General features: G+C 52.0%; 9 non-coding genes across 9 annotated transcripts; all 9 read right to left on the bottom strand.

Moving 5' to 3' along the window:
• Positions 1–684: 684 nt before the first annotated feature.
• LOC126445641 (U1 spliceosomal RNA) lies at positions 685–847 on the bottom strand. The gene has a single exon (XR_007583047.1). It is a non-coding gene; the product is annotated as a U1 spliceosomal RNA (small nuclear RNA).
• A 2,158-nt stretch (positions 848–3,005) lies between these two features.
• On the bottom strand, positions 3,006–3,168 carry LOC126445639 (U1 spliceosomal RNA). Its single transcript, XR_007583046.1, has one exon. It is a non-coding gene; the product is annotated as a U1 spliceosomal RNA (small nuclear RNA).
• A 2,157-nt stretch (positions 3,169–5,325) lies between these two features.
• Positions 5,326–5,488, bottom strand: LOC126445638 (U1 spliceosomal RNA). The gene has a single exon (XR_007583045.1). It is a non-coding gene; the product is annotated as a U1 spliceosomal RNA (small nuclear RNA).
• Positions 5,489–7,645: 2,157 nt separating this feature from the next.
• Positions 7,646–7,808, bottom strand: LOC126445637 (U1 spliceosomal RNA). The gene has a single exon (XR_007583044.1). It is a non-coding gene; the product is annotated as a U1 spliceosomal RNA (small nuclear RNA).
• A 2,157-nt stretch (positions 7,809–9,965) lies between these two features.
• On the bottom strand, positions 9,966–10,128 carry LOC126445636 (U1 spliceosomal RNA). The gene has a single exon (XR_007583043.1). It is a non-coding gene; the product is annotated as a U1 spliceosomal RNA (small nuclear RNA).
• Positions 10,129–12,285: 2,157 nt separating this feature from the next.
• On the bottom strand, positions 12,286–12,448 carry LOC126445635 (U1 spliceosomal RNA). Its single transcript, XR_007583042.1, has one exon. It is a non-coding gene; the product is annotated as a U1 spliceosomal RNA (small nuclear RNA).
• Positions 12,449–14,605: 2,157 nt separating this feature from the next.
• Positions 14,606–14,768, bottom strand: LOC126445653 (U1 spliceosomal RNA). The gene has a single exon (XR_007583058.1). It is a non-coding gene; the product is annotated as a U1 spliceosomal RNA (small nuclear RNA).
• A 2,157-nt stretch (positions 14,769–16,925) lies between these two features.
• LOC126445652 (U1 spliceosomal RNA) lies at positions 16,926–17,088 on the bottom strand. Its single transcript, XR_007583057.1, has one exon. It is a non-coding gene; the product is annotated as a U1 spliceosomal RNA (small nuclear RNA).
• A 2,156-nt stretch (positions 17,089–19,244) lies between these two features.
• On the bottom strand, positions 19,245–19,407 carry LOC126445650 (U1 spliceosomal RNA). The gene has a single exon (XR_007583056.1). It is a non-coding gene; the product is annotated as a U1 spliceosomal RNA (small nuclear RNA).
• Positions 19,408–19,626: the final 219 nt, after the last annotated feature.

Below are 19,626 nucleotides of genomic sequence, written 5' to 3'. Positions count from 1 at the left end.
AAGTAAACGCTCACTGTCGTGGCCTAATAAACAGCCTACAGCGGTTCTCGTCCCATCACCGAATTTGAGCAACGCTGGCCCTCGTTGTCAGTGTGGCCGCCTGGGAGCACAAGTGGCTGTTGCCTAGAATTTCTCTTCCCCGTTTTCGGTACAGTTGGCCACGTCATTTCACATCCCCGCAAGCTCCTCAAGTGCCGCAAGTCTGCAAGTCTCGGGACGCTACGCTAGACGCTTGCTGCCGGCCCCCTCATGTACCTGGCCACAGACGACAAAGCGTTCGGCTGGGCGACGCCTCGTGTACGCCGGCTCGCGCCACCGCGGTCGCCGCGCGTGCAGGGAATGCCGCGCCGTCCAATTGCGTTTGGCGCGCATTCCCCTGATGGACAGAGAAAGCCAAAAGTCGCCGTTCGGCCATTAATGTGGATGTCGTACCAGAGTTAGACCGCTTGTGCCATCTCGCGGCTGCCGCTGCTACTACTGGTGCGCGTCCCCCGCGCTTATCGAACAGACAGTGTGCTCTGGCTCTGGGTTTGACGCCAGGTCGACGCAGACGTGTGGTACGCGCGTAGCGCGAGTGCTGCTGCGTTTGGCAGTCCCTTGCGGAACACGTTGCTGGCCGAGTGCTCAGACGCACTAGTTACCGACTGCTACCACAGAATACTGCGTTTGCAATTGAAATAGACACCGGGACAGCGCGAACGCAAGTCCCGACTACCAAAAATTATGCGCCCGAGTTACTCACATTTGGAGTAATCGCGGGGGTCAGCTCGACCGAAGTGCAATGGAAGGGCCTCACCCCGGAGGAACCGCCTTCATGATCACGGTATCCCCTACGCCAGGTAAGTATGCATTCGTCGCGCCACAGGCGAGAATTTGTAGTGCCTCGCGCTATCGAGATGTAACGAGAGCTCCTGACGTTTCCGCAATCGGCGAACAGAATGGTGGCCGTCCATGTACCTGTCTCCTTACAAGAGAGCTATTGGCTGTCGAGTTAGATGGCAGACAGTCGCAACAACGCTCCTCTGCCGAGAAAAACGATGCATTTTGTGCGAGCAGCACCATACGGCTCGCGGCGCCGGCCGCTGCTGGGGTTAATTTACCGTTCCCTCCGGAAGATGGCGGGCCAAGTCCGGGTTGCCGCCTCCGGGCCCTCCTCTCCGTCTCCAACGAGCCCTCTTCCTCGGCTGTTGAAACCGCGAATGCGATCTGCGGAATGAGTGCTTTTTGCAGCCACAATGCAAGCCACACTTTACTTTCGCTCCTTCCAGGAGAGCCCTTAGTGCTAGCAAATACGGCAGCATTGTCACGCGCGGTCGACTGTCGCCGAGCAACTGAAGGACCACAGCTCAGACTGTCAGATGTTCTAAGAGAGCTGGATGCACTCGTGAGTGTTGTGCGCGACGAACAAACAGGACGTCAGTGAACTCCAAGAACGAACATCAGCCAGCACGTTCGACATTCGACGCCGAGTAACAGAAGACACTTAAAAGGTAACACTTCTTTTTGCTTCTCCTTCCGAGTAGGACGTGGAAAGCTCGATCGAATATTTGTGCAAATTTTCATTCGGAATATGGACATATTTTCTTCGCGCATAAGAGAGAAAAATAAAGTCTCATCCATGACAACATTTCAGCTGTGTCGGGTTGATTTCGAAGATGCAGATTAATTGTGCGGTATTTGGTAAACGATTGATACCTTGTAGCAATCTTGGCTTAGACGTGGATTAGGTAAAGATAAAACTAAATTGCTTTTTGTTTGTAAACACAACACGTCAGGTGTGTAACAAAGCGATGGGAAACAAGGAAGTCTCTTTTCTGTGAATGTAGTGATGCAACAACGAATTCACTGAGGGCTACCCGTTTCTGCAATTAGTAATTTATTGAAACTGCCGCTATTACGCGTCTGTCAATGTAGAACTGTGTGTGTTACAGAAGGCACTGTTCGGATATTTTGTCAGTGAGTAGGGAGAAATTGTGTTTTTAATTACACTTGTTACAGATGTTATTTCCATTCCATTCGAAACCTATCTGTTCTCACTCCAAGGGCGCCCATACGACAGACAGTTTGTACAGGGGTGTGGGGGACGGCTGAATCTGGAGGTATGGTGTACTTTTAATATTTTGGAAGACGAATAGCGAGCTTGTAAAGAGGCCATAAACAGATTTGAAGTTCCGAACCTGGTAAAGACGTGTGTAATACAGACCTTTTGACTCGATTTCTTGCAAGAAAAACACCTGATAACATTGCGTTTTCTACTTTCCCTGGGAGCCCCGAGTACAGGCGAAACACAACACCTGCGACGACAAGACATTCCTTACAGAAAGTAAACGCTCACTGTCGTGGCCTAATAAACAGCCTACAGCGGTTCTCGTCCCATCACCGAATTTGAGCAACGCTGGCCCTCGTTGTCAGTGTGGCCGCCTGGGAGCACAAGTGGCTGTTGCCTAGAATTTCTCTTCCCCGTTTTCGGTACAGTTGGCCACGTCATTTCACATCCCCGCAAGCTCCTCAAGTGCCGCAAGTCTGCAAGTCTCGGGACGCTACGCTAGACGCTTGCTGCCGGCCCCCTCATGTACCTGGCCACAGACGACAAAGCGTTCGGCTGGGCGACGCCTCGTGTACGCCGGCTCGCGCCACCGCGGTCGCCGCGCGTGCAGGGAATGCCGCGCCGTCCAATTGCGTTTGGCGCGCATTCCCCTGATGGACAGAGAAAGCCAAAAGTCGCCGTTCGGCCATTAATGTGGATGTCGTACCAGAGTTAGACCGCTTGTGCCATCTCGCGGCTGCCGCTGCTACTACTGGTGCGCGTCCCCCGCGCTTATCGAACAGACAGTGTGCTCTGGCTCTGGGTTTGACGCCAGGTCGACGCAGACGTGTGGTACGCGCGTAGCGCGAGTGCTGCTGCGTTTGGCAGTCCCTTGCGGAACACGTTGCTGGCCGAGTGCTCAGACGCACTAGTTACCGACTGCTACCACAGAATACTGCGTTTGCAATTGAAATAGACACCGGGACAGCGCGAACGCAAGTCCCGACTACCAAAAATTATGCGCCCGAGTTACTCACATTTGGAGTAATCGCGGGGGTCAGCTCGACCGAAGTGCAATGGAAGGGCCTCACCCCGGAGGAACCGCCTTCATGATCACGGTATCCCCTACGCCAGGTAAGTATGCATTCGTCGCGCCACAGGCGAGAATTTGTAGTGCCTCGCGCTATCGAGATGTAACGAGAGCTCCTGACGTTTCCGCAATCGGCGAACAGAATGGTGGCCGTCCATGTACCTGTCTCCTTACAAGAGAGCTATTGGCTGTCGAGTTAGATGGCAGACAGTCGCAACAACGCTCCTCTGCCGAGAAAAACGATGCATTTTGTGCGAGCAGCACCATACGGCTCGCGGCGCCGGCCGCTGCTGGGGTTAATTTACCGTTCCCTCCGGAAGATGGCGGGCCAAGTCCGGGTTGCCGCCTCCGGGCCCTCCTCTCCGTCTCCAACGAGCCCTCTTCCTCGGCTGTTGAAACCGCGAATGCGATCTGCGGAATGAGTGCTTTTTGCAGCCACAATGCAAGCCACACTTTACTTTCGCTCCTTCCAGGAGAGCCCTTAGTGCTAGCAAATACGGCAGCATTGTCACGCGCGGTCGACTGTCGCCGAGCAACTGAAGGACCACAGCTCAGACTGTCAGATGTTCTAAGAGAGCTGGATGCACTCGTGAGTGTTGTGCGCGACGAACAAACAGGACGTCAGTGAACTCCAAGAACGAACATCAGCCAGCACGTTCGACATTCGACGCCGAGTAACAGAAGACACTTAAAAGGTAACACTTCTTTTTGCTTCTCCTTCCGAGTAGGACGTGGAAAGCTCGATCGAATATTTGTGCAAATTTTCATTCGGAATATGGACATATTTTCTTCGCGCATAAGAGAGAAAAATAAAGTCTCATCCATGACAACATTTCAGCTGTGTCGGGTTGATTTCGAAGATGCAGATTAATTGTGCGGTATTTGGTAAACGATTGATACCTTGTAGCAATCTTGGCTTAGACGTGGATTAGGTAAAGATAAAACTAAATTGCTTTTTGTTTGTAAACACAACACGTCAGGTGTGTAACAAAGCGATGGGAAACAAGGAAGTCTCTTTTCTGTGAATGTAGTGATGCAACAACGAATTCACTGAGGGCTACCCGTTTCTGCAATTAGTAATTTATTGAAACTGCCGCTATTACGCGTCTGTCAATGTAGAACTGTGTGTGTTACAGAAGGCACTGTTCGGATATTTTGTCAGTGAGTAGGGAGAAATTGTGTTTTTAATTACACTTGTTACAGATGTTATTTCCATTCCATTCGAAACCTATCTGTTCTCACTCCAAGGGCGCCCATACGACAGACAGTTTGTACAGGGGGTGGGGGACGGCTGAATCTGGAGGTATGGTGTACTTTTAATATTTTGGAAGACGAATAGCGAGCTTGTAAAGAGGCCATAAACAGATTTGAAGTTCCGAACCTGGTAAAGACGTGTGTAATACAGACCTTTTGACTCGATTTCTTGCAAGAAAAACACCTGATAACATTGCGTTTTCTACTTTCCCTGGGAGCCCCGAGTACAGGCGAAACACAACACCTGCGACGACAAGACATTCCTTACAGAAAGTAAACGCTCACTGTCGTGGCCTAATAAACAGCCTACAGCGGTTCTCGTCCCATCACCGAATTTGAGCAACGCTGGCCCTCGTTGTCAGTGTGGCCGCCTGGGAGCACAAGTGGCTGTTGCCTAGAATTTCTCTTCCCCGTTTTCGGTACAGTTGGCCACGTCATTTCACATCCCCGCAAGCTCCTCAAGTGCCGCAAGTCTGCAAGTCTCGGGACGCTACGCTAGACGCTTGCTGCCGGCCCCCTCATGTACCTGGCCACAGACGACAAAGCGTTCGGCTGGGCGACGCCTCGTGTACGCCGGCTCGCGCCACCGCGGTCGCCGCGCGTGCAGGGAATGCCGCGCCGTCCAATTGCGTTTGGCGCGCATTCCCCTGATGGACAGAGAAAGCCAAAAGTCGCCGTTCGGCCATTAATGTGGATGTCGTACCAGAGTTAGACCGCTTGTGCCATCTCGCGGCTGCCGCTGCTACTACTGGTGCGCGTCCCCCGCGCTTATCGAACAGACAGTGTGCTCTGGCTCTGGGTTTGACGCCAGGTCGACGCAGACGTGTGGTACGCGCGTAGCGCGAGTGCTGCTGCGTTTGGCAGTCCCTTGCGGAACACGTTGCTGGCCGAGTGCTCAGACGCACTAGTTACCGACTGCTACCACAGAATACTGCGTTTGCAATTGAAATAGACACCGGGACAGCGCGAACGCAAGTCCCGACTACCAAAAATTATGCGCCCGAGTTACTCACATTTGGAGTAATCGCGGGGGTCAGCTCGACCGAAGTGCAATGGAAGGGCCTCACCCCGGAGGAACCGCCTTCATGATCACGGTATCCCCTACGCCAGGTAAGTATGCATTCGTCGCGCCACAGGCGAGAATTTGTAGTGCCTCGCGCTATCGAGATGTAACGAGAGCTCCTGACGTTTCCGCAATCGGCGAACAGAATGGTGGCCGTCCATGTACCTGTCTCCTTACAAGAGAGCTATTGGCTGTCGAGTTAGATGGCAGACAGTCGCAACAACGCTCCTCTGCCGAGAAAAACGATGCATTTTGTGCGAGCAGCACCATACGGCTCGCGGCGCCGGCCGCTGCTGGGGTTAATTTACCGTTCCCTCCGGAAGATGGCGGGCCAAGTCCGGGTTGCCGCCTCCGGGCCCTCCTCTCCGTCTCCAACGAGCCCTCTTCCTCGGCTGTTGAAACCGCGAATGCGATCTGCGGAATGAGTGCTTTTTGCAGCCACAATGCAAGCCACACTTTACTTTCGCTCCTTCCAGGAGAGCCCTTAGTGCTAGCAAATACGGCAGCATTGTCACGCGCGGTCGACTGTCGCCGAGCAACTGAAGGACCACAGCTCAGACTGTCAGATGTTCTAAGAGAGCTGGATGCACTCGTGAGTGTTGTGCGCGACGAACAAACAGGACGTCAGTGAACTCCAAGAACGAACATCAGCCAGCACGTTCGACATTCGACGCCGAGTAACAGAAGACACTTAAAAGGTAACACTTCTTTTTGCTTCTCCTTCCGAGTAGGACGTGGAAAGCTCGATCGAATATTTGTGCAAATTTTCATTCGGAATATGGACATATTTTCTTCGCGCATAAGAGAGAAAAATAAAGTCTCATCCATGACAACATTTCAGCTGTGTCGGGTTGATTTCGAAGATGCAGATTAATTGTGCGGTATTTGGTAAACGATTGATACCTTGTAGCAATCTTGGCTTAGACGTGGATTAGGTAAAGATAAAACTAAATTGCTTTTTGTTTGTAAACACAACACGTCAGGTGTGTAACAAAGCGATGGGAAACAAGGAAGTCTCTTTTCTGTGAATGTAGTGATGCAACAACGAATTCACTGAGGGCTACCCGTTTCTGCAATTAGTAATTTATTGAAACTGCCGCTATTACGCGTCTGTCAATGTAGAACTGTGTGTGTTACAGAAGGCACTGTTCGGATATTTTGTCAGTGAGTAGGGAGAAATTGTGTTTTTAATTACACTTGTTACAGATGTTATTTCCATTCCATTCGAAACCTATCTGTTCTCACTCCAAGGGCGCCCATACGACAGACAGTTTGTACAGGGGGTGGGGGACGGCTGAATCTGGAGGTATGGTGTACTTTTAATATTTTGGAAGACGAATAGCGAGCTTGTAAAGAGGCCATAAACAGATTTGAAGTTCCGAACCTGGTAAAGACGTGTGTAATACAGACCTTTTGACTCGATTTCTTGCAAGAAAAACACCTGATAACATTGCGTTTTCTACTTTCCCTGGGAGCCCCGAGTACAGGCGAAACACAACACCTGCGACGACAAGACATTCCTTACAGAAAGTAAACGCTCACTGTCGTGGCCTAATAAACAGCCTACAGCGGTTCTCGTCCCATCACCGAATTTGAGCAACGCTGGCCCTCGTTGTCAGTGTGGCCGCCTGGGAGCACAAGTGGCTGTTGCCTAGAATTTCTCTTCCCCGTTTTCGGTACAGTTGGCCACGTCATTTCACATCCCCGCAAGCTCCTCAAGTGCCGCAAGTCTGCAAGTCTCGGGACGCTACGCTAGACGCTTGCTGCCGGCCCCCTCATGTACCTGGCCACAGACGACAAAGCGTTCGGCTGGGCGACGCCTCGTGTACGCCGGCTCGCGCCACCGCGGTCGCCGCGCGTGCAGGGAATGCCGCGCCGTCCAATTGCGTTTGGCGCGCATTCCCCTGATGGACAGAGAAAGCCAAAAGTCGCCGTTCGGCCATTAATGTGGATGTCGTACCAGAGTTAGACCGCTTGTGCCATCTCGCGGCTGCCGCTGCTACTACTGGTGCGCGTCCCCCGCGCTTATCGAACAGACAGTGTGCTCTGGCTCTGGGTTTGACGCCAGGTCGACGCAGACGTGTGGTACGCGCGTAGCGCGAGTGCTGCTGCGTTTGGCAGTCCCTTGCGGAACACGTTGCTGGCCGAGTGCTCAGACGCACTAGTTACCGACTGCTACCACAGAATACTGCGTTTGCAATTGAAATAGACACCGGGACAGCGCGAACGCAAGTCCCGACTACCAAAAATTATGCGCCCGAGTTACTCACATTTGGAGTAATCGCGGGGGTCAGCTCGACCGAAGTGCAATGGAAGGGCCTCACCCCGGAGGAACCGCCTTCATGATCACGGTATCCCCTACGCCAGGTAAGTATGCATTCGTCGCGCCACAGGCGAGAATTTGTAGTGCCTCGCGCTATCGAGATGTAACGAGAGCTCCTGACGTTTCCGCAATCGGCGAACAGAATGGTGGCCGTCCATGTACCTGTCTCCTTACAAGAGAGCTATTGGCTGTCGAGTTAGATGGCAGACAGTCGCAACAACGCTCCTCTGCCGAGAAAAACGATGCATTTTGTGCGAGCAGCACCATACGGCTCGCGGCGCCGGCCGCTGCTGGGGTTAATTTACCGTTCCCTCCGGAAGATGGCGGGCCAAGTCCGGGTTGCCGCCTCCGGGCCCTCCTCTCCGTCTCCAACGAGCCCTCTTCCTCGGCTGTTGAAACCGCGAATGCGATCTGCGGAATGAGTGCTTTTTGCAGCCACAATGCAAGCCACACTTTACTTTCGCTCCTTCCAGGAGAGCCCTTAGTGCTAGCAAATACGGCAGCATTGTCACGCGCGGTCGACTGTCGCCGAGCAACTGAAGGACCACAGCTCAGACTGTCAGATGTTCTAAGAGAGCTGGATGCACTCGTGAGTGTTGTGCGCGACGAACAAACAGGACGTCAGTGAACTCCAAGAACGAACATCAGCCAGCACGTTCGACATTCGACGCCGAGTAACAGAAGACACTTAAAAGGTAACACTTCTTTTTGCTTCTCCTTCCGAGTAGGACGTGGAAAGCTCGATCGAATATTTGTGCAAATTTTCATTCGGAATATGGACATATTTTCTTCGCGCATAAGAGAGAAAAATAAAGTCTCATCCATGACAACATTTCAGCTGTGTCGGGTTGATTTCGAAGATGCAGATTAATTGTGCGGTATTTGGTAAACGATTGATACCTTGTAGCAATCTTGGCTTAGACGTGGATTAGGTAAAGATAAAACTAAATTGCTTTTTGTTTGTAAACACAACACGTCAGGTGTGTAACAAAGCGATGGGAAACAAGGAAGTCTCTTTTCTGTGAATGTAGTGATGCAACAACGAATTCACTGAGGGCTACCCGTTTCTGCAATTAGTAATTTATTGAAACTGCCGCTATTACGCGTCTGTCAATGTAGAACTGTGTGTGTTACAGAAGGCACTGTTCGGATATTTTGTCAGTGAGTAGGGAGAAATTGTGTTTTTAATTACACTTGTTACAGATGTTATTTCCATTCCATTCGAAACCTATCTGTTCTCACTCCAAGGGCGCCCATACGACAGACAGTTTGTACAGGGGGTGGGGGACGGCTGAATCTGGAGGTATGGTGTACTTTTAATATTTTGGAAGACGAATAGCGAGCTTGTAAAGAGGCCATAAACAGATTTGAAGTTCCGAACCTGGTAAAGACGTGTGTAATACAGACCTTTTGACTCGATTTCTTGCAAGAAAAACACCTGATAACATTGCGTTTTCTACTTTCCCTGGGAGCCCCGAGTACAGGCGAAACACAACACCTGCGACGACAAGACATTCCTTACAGAAAGTAAACGCTCACTGTCGTGGCCTAATAAACAGCCTACAGCGGTTCTCGTCCCATCACCGAATTTGAGCAACGCTGGCCCTCGTTGTCAGTGTGGCCGCCTGGGAGCACAAGTGGCTGTTGCCTAGAATTTCTCTTCCCCGTTTTCGGTACAGTTGGCCACGTCATTTCACATCCCCGCAAGCTCCTCAAGTGCCGCAAGTCTGCAAGTCTCGGGACGCTACGCTAGACGCTTGCTGCCGGCCCCCTCATGTACCTGGCCACAGACGACAAAGCGTTCGGCTGGGCGACGCCTCGTGTACGCCGGCTCGCGCCACCGCGGTCGCCGCGCGTGCAGGGAATGCCGCGCCGTCCAATTGCGTTTGGCGCGCATTCCCCTGATGGACAGAGAAAGCCAAAAGTCGCCGTTCGGCCATTAATGTGGATGTCGTACCAGAGTTAGACCGCTTGTGCCATCTCGCGGCTGCCGCTGCTACTACTGGTGCGCGTCCCCCGCGCTTATCGAACAGACAGTGTGCTCTGGCTCTGGGTTTGACGCCAGGTCGACGCAGACGTGTGGTACGCGCGTAGCGCGAGTGCTGCTGCGTTTGGCAGTCCCTTGCGGAACACGTTGCTGGCCGAGTGCTCAGACGCACTAGTTACCGACTGCTACCACAGAATACTGCGTTTGCAATTGAAATAGACACCGGGACAGCGCGAACGCAAGTCCCGACTACCAAAAATTATGCGCCCGAGTTACTCACATTTGGAGTAATCGCGGGGGTCAGCTCGACCGAAGTGCAATGGAAGGGCCTCACCCCGGAGGAACCGCCTTCATGATCACGGTATCCCCTACGCCAGGTAAGTATGCATTCGTCGCGCCACAGGCGAGAATTTGTAGTGCCTCGCGCTATCGAGATGTAACGAGAGCTCCTGACGTTTCCGCAATCGGCGAACAGAATGGTGGCCGTCCATGTACCTGTCTCCTTACAAGAGAGCTATTGGCTGTCGAGTTAGATGGCAGACAGTCGCAACAACGCTCCTCTGCCGAGAAAAACGATGCATTTTGTGCGAGCAGCACCATACGGCTCGCGGCGCCGGCCGCTGCTGGGGTTAATTTACCGTTCCCTCCGGAAGATGGCGGGCCAAGTCCGGGTTGCCGCCTCCGGGCCCTCCTCTCCGTCTCCAACGAGCCCTCTTCCTCGGCTGTTGAAACCGCGAATGCGATCTGCGGAATGAGTGCTTTTTGCAGCCACAATGCAAGCCACACTTTACTTTCGCTCCTTCCAGGAGAGCCCTTAGTGCTAGCAAATACGGCAGCATTGTCACGCGCGGTCGACTGTCGCCGAGCAACTGAAGGACCACAGCTCAGACTGTCAGATGTTCTAAGAGAGCTGGATGCACTCGTGAGTGTTGTGCGCGACGAACAAACAGGACGTCAGTGAACTCCAAGAACGAACATCAGCCAGCACGTTCGACATTCGACGCCGAGTAACAGAAGACACTTAAAAGGTAACACTTCTTTTTGCTTCTCCTTCCGAGTAGGACGTGGAAAGCTCGATCGAATATTTGTGCAAATTTTCATTCGGAATATGGACATATTTTCTTCGCGCATAAGAGAGAAAAATAAAGTCTCATCCATGACAACATTTCAGCTGTGTCGGGTTGATTTCGAAGATGCAGATTAATTGTGCGGTATTTGGTAAACGATTGATACCTTGTAGCAATCTTGGCTTAGACGTGGATTAGGTAAAGATAAAACTAAATTGCTTTTTGTTTGTAAACACAACACGTCAGGTGTGTAACAAAGCGATGGGAAACAAGGAAGTCTCTTTTCTGTGAATGTAGTGATGCAACAACGAATTCACTGAGGGCTACCCGTTTCTGCAATTAGTAATTTATTGAAACTGCCGCTATTACGCGTCTGTCAATGTAGAACTGTGTGTGTTACAGAAGGCACTGTTCGGATATTTTGTCAGTGAGTAGGGAGAAATTGTGTTTTTAATTACACTTGTTACAGATGTTATTTCCATTCCATTCGAAACCTATCTGTTCTCACTCCAAGGGCGCCCATACGACAGACAGTTTGTACAGGGGGTGGGGGACGGCTGAATCTGGAGGTATGGTGTACTTTTAATATTTTGGAAGACGAATAGCGAGCTTGTAAAGAGGCCATAAACAGATTTGAAGTTCCGAACCTGGTAAAGACGTGTGTAATACAGACCTTTTGACTCGATTTCTTGCAAGAAAAACACCTGATAACATTGCGTTTTCTACTTTCCCTGGGAGCCCCGAGTACAGGCGAAACACAACACCTGCGACGACAAGACATTCCTTACAGAAAGTAAACGCTCACTGTCGTGGCCTAATAAACAGCCTACAGCGGTTCTCGTCCCATCACCGAATTTGAGCAACGCTGGCCCTCGTTGTCAGTGTGGCCGCCTGGGAGCACAAGTGGCTGTTGCCTAGAATTTCTCTTCCCCGTTTTCGGTACAGTTGGCCACGTCATTTCACATCCCCGCAAGCTCCTCAAGTGCCGCAAGTCTGCAAGTCTCGGGACGCTACGCTAGACGCTTGCTGCCGGCCCCCTCATGTACCTGGCCACAGACGACAAAGCGTTCGGCTGGGCGACGCCTCGTGTACGCCGGCTCGCGCCACCGCGGTCGCCGCGCGTGCAGGGAATGCCGCGCCGTCCAATTGCGTTTGGCGCGCATTCCCCTGATGGACAGAGAAAGCCAAAAGTCGCCGTTCGGCCATTAATGTGGATGTCGTACCAGAGTTAGACCGCTTGTGCCATCTCGCGGCTGCCGCTGCTACTACTGGTGCGCGTCCCCCGCGCTTATCGAACAGACAGTGTGCTCTGGCTCTGGGTTTGACGCCAGGTCGACGCAGACGTGTGGTACGCGCGTAGCGCGAGTGCTGCTGCGTTTGGCAGTCCCTTGCGGAACACGTTGCTGGCCGAGTGCTCAGACGCACTAGTTACCGACTGCTACCACAGAATACTGCGTTTGCAATTGAAATAGACACCGGGACAGCGCGAACGCAAGTCCCGACTACCAAAAATTATGCGCCCGAGTTACTCACATTTGGAGTAATCGCGGGGGTCAGCTCGACCGAAGTGCAATGGAAGGGCCTCACCCCGGAGGAACCGCCTTCATGATCACGGTATCCCCTACGCCAGGTAAGTATGCATTCGTCGCGCCACAGGCGAGAATTTGTAGTGCCTCGCGCTATCGAGATGTAACGAGAGCTCCTGACGTTTCCGCAATCGGCGAACAGAATGGTGGCCGTCCATGTACCTGTCTCCTTACAAGAGAGCTATTGGCTGTCGAGTTAGATGGCAGACAGTCGCAACAACGCTCCTCTGCCGAGAAAAACGATGCATTTTGTGCGAGCAGCACCATACGGCTCGCGGCGCCGGCCGCTGCTGGGGTTAATTTACCGTTCCCTCCGGAAGATGGCGGGCCAAGTCCGGGTTGCCGCCTCCGGGCCCTCCTCTCCGTCTCCAACGAGCCCTCTTCCTCGGCTGTTGAAACCGCGAATGCGATCTGCGGAATGAGTGCTTTTTGCAGCCACAATGCAAGCCACACTTTACTTTCGCTCCTTCCAGGAGAGCCCTTAGTGCTAGCAAATACGGCAGCATTGTCACGCGCGGTCGACTGTCGCCGAGCAACTGAAGGACCACAGCTCAGACTGTCAGATGTTCTAAGAGAGCTGGATGCACTCGTGAGTGTTGTGCGCGACGAACAAACAGGACGTCAGTGAACTCCAAGAACGAACATCAGCCAGCACGTTCGACATTCGACGCCGAGTAACAGAAGACACTTAAAAGGTAACACTTCTTTTTGCTTCTCCTTCCGAGTAGGACGTGGAAAGCTCGATCGAATATTTGTGCAAATTTTCATTCGGAATATGGACATATTTTCTTCGCGCATAAGAGAGAAAAATAAAGTCTCATCCATGACAACATTTCAGCTGTGTCGGGTTGATTTCGAAGATGCAGATTAATTGTGCGGTATTTGGTAAACGATTGATACCTTGTAGCAATCTTGGCTTAGACGTGGATTAGGTAAAGATAAAACTAAATTGCTTTTTGTTTGTAAACACAACACGTCAGGTGTGTAACAAAGCGATGGGAAACAAGGAAGTCTCTTTTCTGTGAATGTAGTGATGCAACAACGAATTCACTGAGGGCTACCCGTTTCTGCAATTAGTAATTTATTGAAACTGCCGCTATTACGCGTCTGTCAATGTAGAACTGTGTGTGTTACAGAAGGCACTGTTCGGATATTTTGTCAGTGAGTAGGGAGAAATTGTGTTTTTAATTACACTTGTTACAGATGTTATTTCCATTCCATTCGAAACCTATCTGTTCTCACTCCAAGGGCGCCCATACGACAGACAGTTTGTACAGGGGGTGGGGGACGGCTGAATCTGGAGGTATGGTGTACTTTTAATATTTTGGAAGACGAATAGCGAGCTTGTAAAGAGGCCATAAACAGATTTGAAGTTCCGAACCTGGTAAAGACGTGTGTAATACAGACCTTTTGACTCGATTTCTTGCAAGAAAAACACCTGATAACATTGCGTTTTCTACTTTCCCTGGGAGCCCCGAGTACAGGCGAAACACAACACCTGCGACGACAAGACATTCCTTACAGAAAGTAAACGCTCACTGTCGTGGCCTAATAAACAGCCTACAGCGGTTCTCGTCCCATCACCGAATTTGAGCAACGCTGGCCCTCGTTGTCAGTGTGGCCGCCTGGGAGCACAAGTGGCTGTTGCCTAGAATTTCTCTTCCCCGTTTTCGGTACAGTTGGCCACGTCATTTCACATCCCCGCAAGCTCCTCAAGTGCCGCAAGTCTGCAAGTCTCGGGACGCTACGCTAGACGCTTGCTGCCGGCCCCCTCATGTACCTGGCCACAGACGACAAAGCGTTCGGCTGGGCGACGCCTCGTGTACGCCGGCTCGCGCCACCGCGGTCGCCGCGCGTGCAGGGAATGCCGCGCCGTCCAATTGCGTTTGGCGCGCATTCCCCTGATGGACAGAGAAAGCCAAAAGTCGCCGTTCGGCCATTAATGTGGATGTCGTACCAGAGTTAGACCGCTTGTGCCATCTCGCGGCTGCCGCTGCTACTACTGGTGCGCGTCCCCCGCGCTTATCGAACAGACAGTGTGCTCTGGCTCTGGGTTTGACGCCAGGTCGACGCAGACGTGTGGTACGCGCGTAGCGCGAGTGCTGCTGCGTTTGGCAGTCCCTTGCGGAACACGTTGCTGGCCGAGTGCTCAGACGCACTAGTTACCGACTGCTACCACAGAATACTGCGTTTGCAATTGAAATAGACACCGGGACAGCGCGAACGCAAGTCCCGACTACCAAAAATTATGCGCCCGAGTTACTCACATTTGGAGTAATCGCGGGGGTCAGCTCGACCGAAGTGCAATGGAAGGGCCTCACCCCGGAGGAACCGCCTTCATGATCACGGTATCCCCTACGCCAGGTAAGTATGCATTCGTCGCGCCACAGGCGAGAATTTGTAGTGCCTCGCGCTATCGAGATGTAACGAGAGCTCCTGACGTTTCCGCAATCGGCGAACAGAATGGTGGCCGTCCATGTACCTGTCTCCTTACAAGAGAGCTATTGGCTGTCGAGTTAGATGGCAGACAGTCGCAACAACGCTCCTCTGCCGAGAAAAACGATGCATTTTGTGCGAGCAGCACCATACGGCTCGCGGCGCCGGCCGCTGCTGGGGTTAATTTACCGTTCCCTCCGGAAGATGGCGGGCCAAGTCCGGGTTGCCGCCTCCGGGCCCTCCTCTCCGTCTCCAACGAGCCCTCTTCCTCGGCTGTTGAAACCGCGAATGCGATCTGCGGAATGAGTGCTTTTTGCAGCCACAATGCAAGCCACACTTTACTTTCGCTCCTTCCAGGAGAGCCCTTAGTGCTAGCAAATACGGCAGCATTGTCACGCGCGGTCGACTGTCGCCGAGCAACTGAAGGACCACAGCTCAGACTGTCAGATGTTCTAAGAGAGCTGGATGCACTCGTGAGTGTTGTGCGCGACGAACAAACAGGACGTCAGTGAACTCCAAGAACGAACATCAGCCAGCACGTTCGACATTCGACGCCGAGTAACAGAAGACACTTAAAAGGTAACACTTCTTTTTGCTTCTCCTTCCGAGTAGGACGTGGAAAGCTCGATCGAATATTTGTGCAAATTTTCATTCGGAATATGGACATATTTTCTTCGCGCATAAGAGAGAAAAATAAAGTCTCATCCATGACAACATTTCAGCTGTGTCGGGTTGATTTCGAAGATGCAGATTAATTGTGCGGTATTTGGTAAACGATTGATACCTTGTAGCAATCTTGGCTTAGACGTGGATTAGGTAAAGATAAAACTAAATTGCTTTTTGTTTGTAAACACAACACGTCAGGTGTGTAACAAAGCGATGGGAAACAAGGAAGTCTCTTTTCTGTGAATGTAGTGATGCAACAACGAATTCACTGAGGGCTACCCGTTTCTGCAATTAGTAATTTATTGAAACTGCCGCTATTACGCGTCTGTCAATGTAGAACTGTGTGTGTTACAGAAGGCACTGTTCGGATATTTTGTCAGTGAGTAGGGAGAAATTGTGTTTTTAATTACACTTGTTACAGATGTTATTTCCATTCCATTCGAAACCTATCTGTTCTCACTCCAAGGGCGCCCATACGACAGACAGTTTGTACAGGGGGTGGGGGACGGCTGAATCTGGAGGTATGGTGTACTTTTAATATTTTGGAAGACGAATAGCGAGCTTGTAAAGAGGCCATAAACAGATTTGAAGTTCCGAACCTGGTAAAGACGTGTGTAATACAGACCTTTTGACTCGATTTCTTGCAAGAAAAACACCTGATAACATTGCGTTTTCTACTTTCCCTGGGAGCCCCGAGTACAGGCGAAACACAACACCTGCGACGACAAGACATTCCTTACAGAAAGTAAACGCTCACTGTCGTGGCCTAATAAACAGCCTACAGCGGTTCTCGTCCCATCACCGAATTTGAGCAACGCTGGCCCTCGTTGTCAGTGTGGCCGCCTGGGAGCACAAGTGGCTGTTGCCTAGAATTTCTCTTCCCCGTTTTCGGTACAGTTGGCCACGTCATTTCACATCCCCGCAAGCTCCTCAAGTGCCGCAAGTCTGCAAGTCTCGGGACGCTACGCTAGACGCTTGCTGCCGGCCCCCTCATGTACCTGGCCACAGACGACAAAGCGTTCGGCTGGGCGACGCCTCGTGTACGCCGGCTCGCGCCACCGCGGTCGCCGCGCGTGCAGGGAATGCCGCGCCGTCCAATTGCGTTTGGCGCGCATTCCCCTGATGGACAGAGAAAGCCAAAAGTCGCCGTTCGGCCATTAATGTGGATGTCGTACCAGAGTTAGACCGCTTGTGCCATCTCGCGGCTGCCGCTGCTACTACTGGTGCGCGTCCCCCGCGCTTATCGAACAGACAGTGTGCTCTGGCTCTGGGTTTGACGCCAGGTCGACGCAGACGTGTGGTACGCGCGTAGCGCGAGTGCTGCTGCGTTTGGCAGTCCCTTGCGGAACACGTTGCTGGCCGAGTGCTCAGACGCACTAGTTACCGACTGCTACCACAGAATACTGCGTTTGCAATTGAAATAGACACCGGGACAGCGCGAACGCAAGTCCCGACTACCAAAAATTATGCGCCCGAGTTACTCACATTTGGAGTAATCGCGGGGGTCAGCTCGACCGAAGTGCAATGGAAGGGCCTCACCCCGGAGGAACCGCCTTCATGATCACGGTATCCCCTACGCCAGGTAAGTATGCATTCGTCGCGCCACAGGCGAGAATTTGTAGTGCCTCGCGCTATCGAGATGTAACGAGAGCTCCTGACGTTTCCGCAATCGGCGAACAGAATGGTGGCCGTCCATGTACCTGTCTCCTTACAAGAGAGCTATTGGCTGTCGAGTTAGATGGCAGACAGTCGCAACAACGCTCCTCTGCCGAGAAAAACGATGCATTTTGTGCGAGCAGCACCATACGGCTCGCGGCGCCGGCCGCTGCTGGGGTTAATTTACCGTTCCCTCCGGAAGATGGCGGGCCAAGTCCGGGTTGCCGCCTCCGGGCCCTCCTCTCCGTCTCCAACGAGCCCTCTTCCTCGGCTGTTGAAACCGCGAATGCGATCTGCGGAATGAGTGCTTTTTGCAGCCACAATGCAAGCCACACTTTACTTTCGCTCCTTCCAGGAGAGCCCTTAGTGCTAGCAAATACGGCAGCATTGTCACGCGCGGTCGACTGTCGCCGAGCAACTGAAGGACCACAGCTCAGACTGTCAGATGTTCTAAGAGAGCTGGATGCACTCGTGAGTGTTGTGCGCGACGAACAAACAGGACGTCAGTGAACTCCAAGAACGAACATCAGCCAGCACGTTCGACATTCGACGCCGAGTAACAGAAGACACTTAAAAGGTAACACTTCTTTTTGCTTCTCCTTCCGAGTAGGACGTGGAAAGCTCGATCGAATATTTGTGCAAATTTTCATTCGGAATATGGACATATTTTCTTCGCGCATAAGAGAGAAAAATAAAGTCTCATCCATGACAACATTTCAGCTGTGTCGGTTGATTTCGAAGATGCAGATTAATTGTGCGGTATTTGGTAAACGATTGATACCTTGTAGCAATCTTGGCTTAGACGTGGATTAGGTAAAGATAAAACTAAATTGCTTTTTGTTTGTAAACACAACACGTCAGGTGTGTAACAAAGCGATGGGAAACAAGGAAGTCTCTTTTCTGTGAATGTAGTGATGCAACAACGAATTCACTGAGGGCTACCCGTTTCTGCAATTAGTAATTTATTGAAACTGCCGCTATTACGCGTCTGTCAATGTAGAACTGTGTGTGTTACAGAAGGCACTGTTCGGATATTTTGTCAGTGAGTAGGGAGAAATTGTGTTTTTAATTACACTTGTTACAGATGTTATTTCCATTCCATTCGAAACCTATCTGTTCTCACTCCAAGGGCGCCCATACGACAGACAGTTTGTACAGGGGGTGGGGACGGCTGAATCTGGAGGTATGGTGTACTTTTAATATTTTGGAAGACGAATAGCGAGCTTGTAAAGAGGCCATAAACAGATTTGAAGTTCCGAACCTGGTAAAGACGTGTGTAATACAGACCTTTTGACTCGATTTCTTGCAAGAAAAACACCTGATAACATTGCGTTTTCTACTTTCCCTGGGAGCCCCGAGTACAGGCGAAACACAACACCTGCGACGACAAGACATTCCTTACAGAAAGTAAACGCTCACTGTCGTGGCCTAATAAACAGCCTACAGCGGTTCTCGTCCCATCACCGAATTTGAGCAACGCTGGCCCTCGTTGTCAGTGTGGCCGCCTGGGAGCACAAGTGGCTGTTGCCTAGAATTTCTCTTCCCCGTTTTCGGTACAGTTGGCCACGTCATTTCACATCCCCGCAAGCTCCTCAAGTGCCGCAAGTCTGCAAGTCTCGGGACGCTACGCTAGACGCTTGCTGCCGGCCCCCTCATGTACCTGGCCACAGACGACAAAGCGTTCGGCTGGGCGACGCCTCGTGTACGCCGGCTCGCGCCACCGCGGTCGCCGCGCGTGCAGGGAATGCCGCGCCGTCCAATTGCGTTTGGCGCGCATTCCCCTGATGGACAGAGAAAGCCAAAAGTCGCCGTTCGGCCATTAATGTGGATGTCGTACCAGAGTTAGACCGCTTGTGCCATCTCGCGGCTGCCGCGTGCTACTACTGGTGCGCGTCCCCCGCGCTTATCGAACAGACAGTGTGCTCTGGCTCTGGGTTTGACGCCAGGTCGACGCAGACGTGTGGTACGCGCGTAGCGCGAGTGCTGCTGCGTTTGGCAGTCCCTTGCGGAACACGTTGCTGGCCGAGTGCTCAGACGCACTAGTTACCGACTGCTACCACAGAATACTGCGTTTGCAATTGAAATAGACACCGGGACAGCGCGAACGCAAGTCCCGACTACCAAAAATTATGCGCCCGAGTTACTCACATTTGGAGTAATCGCGGGGGTCAGCTCGACCGAAGTGCAATGGAAGGGCCTCACCCCGGAGGAACCGCCTTCATGATCACGGTATCCCCTACGCCAGGTAAGTATGCATTCGTCGCGCCACAGGCGAGAATTTGTAGTGCCTCGCGCTATCGAGATGTAACGAGAGCTCCTGACGTTTCCGCAATCGGCGAACAGAATGGTGGCCGTCCATGTACCTGTCTCCTTACAAGAGAGCTATTGGCTGTCGAGTTAGATGGCAGACAGTCGCAACAACGCTCCTCTGCCGAGAAAAACGATGCATTTTGTGCGAGCAGCACCATACGG

This window comes from Schistocerca serialis, unplaced genomic scaffold (assembly GCF_023864345.2).
Source record: "Schistocerca serialis cubense isolate TAMUIC-IGC-003099 unplaced genomic scaffold, iqSchSeri2.2 HiC_scaffold_348, whole genome shotgun sequence".
Classification (NCBI taxonomy): domain Eukaryota; kingdom Metazoa; phylum Arthropoda; class Insecta; order Orthoptera; family Acrididae; genus Schistocerca; species Schistocerca serialis.
Note: the sequence above shows the minus strand (reverse complement) of the source record. Positions and strands in the feature narration are given on the sequence as shown.